The 1,209-nt window shown below is 40.9% G+C and overlaps 1 protein-coding gene across 1 annotated transcript in view; it reads left to right on the top strand.

The window, feature by feature from the left end:
* wdr17 (WD repeat domain 17) overlaps positions 1–1,209 on the top strand; it is a 54,688-nt gene that overhangs the window by 50,021 nt on the left and 3,458 nt on the right. The gene's annotated exons all lie outside the window — the stretch shown is intronic.

Genomic DNA, 1,209 nt, shown 5'->3' on the forward strand with positions numbered 1-1,209 from the left:
CAAAGAGAGGTAGGAAATGAGTTTATTTCTAGAAATAAAATCATTTCCTACCTCTCTTTATGCTGATAATCAAACTGTTTGTTCTCCTTTTTCCCCCAAATTGGAATCGAAAAAAGAATCGATAAAGAATCGAATCGTTTCATAGAATCGAAAAGGGAATCGGAATCGTGAAAATCTTTTCAATTCCCAACCCTACTCTGCGAGGTGGTGTTTTTTTAATGCGAGTGAGAGCGAGCAGGCAATACAATAATTCATGCATCATGTGCGGATTAGAACTACTGCGATTGTGCAGACAACAAGAGAGTGCGGGGTGTGTGGAGGAGGTTGCTGGTGAAACCTCAGCAGCGTATCTGTCCAAAGCGATGCTCTGATCAGAGAGCTGATTGGATCAGTCAGAAAAACAAGCCAATAAGTTTCAGTTTACTCTTTTACAGTCACCTCAATTTACAGCAGAAAGTCTAACCCTAACCCATGTCTAGTGAAGGTGAAGAATGATGAAGTGCATGTATGGGGTACGGTGCGGCCAGGGGCGTCAGCTGACTCAGTACTATACAGGGGCACAATAGGGCACCAAATAAAATGCGAGCGCACAGAGCACCTGAGCAAAAAAAAAAAAAATTGGGGCAATTATTTATTTTATAAAAACATGGGCACAGATAATTAAAGCAAGCATGCAAGCAAATATTTTATGGCACTTATTTATCATTATAAAGCATCATAAATAAGATTGTACAATAAGATTGTTATTTTCTGCATCAGGAAATATCTACCTGAAGCAAACTGAATTGAATTCCCTGTTTTTCTCTAATCCACTACTGATGAAGGCACAATTGATCTTCATTAAGCATCTCCCTGAAATGAGTTTTTGGAACTTGGGATGTCTGCGGTTGTAGTGGAGGCGACGGCGAACCGAGCAGTGAACATGATGTCAGTGCGGCTGAGGAGAGACATGGCGAGAGAGATGAGAGCAGAGAGCAGGAGGAAATAGATTACTTTGCCCGTCCTGATCCTTGTCTTTTACAAAGCTTTTTGAATCACCACCCACAACAAAGAACAAAAAATCCAGTTGTGCAAAAGGTATTCACCACTAAAAATGCAACCAACAGGAGGTGGCTCACATATTTAGTTTTGCATGTATTGCATTTGGAAAGACTACTGACACAAGCTCATTTATTACTGGGATGTCTGATTGGAGGCATGTGCACCAGC

The sequence above is a fragment of the Cyprinodon variegatus genome, unplaced genomic scaffold (genome assembly GCF_000732505.1).
Source record: "Cyprinodon variegatus isolate N-32 unplaced genomic scaffold, C_variegatus-1.0 Scaffold58, whole genome shotgun sequence".
In the NCBI taxonomy this organism is placed as follows: domain Eukaryota; kingdom Metazoa; phylum Chordata; class Actinopteri; order Cyprinodontiformes; family Cyprinodontidae; genus Cyprinodon; species Cyprinodon variegatus.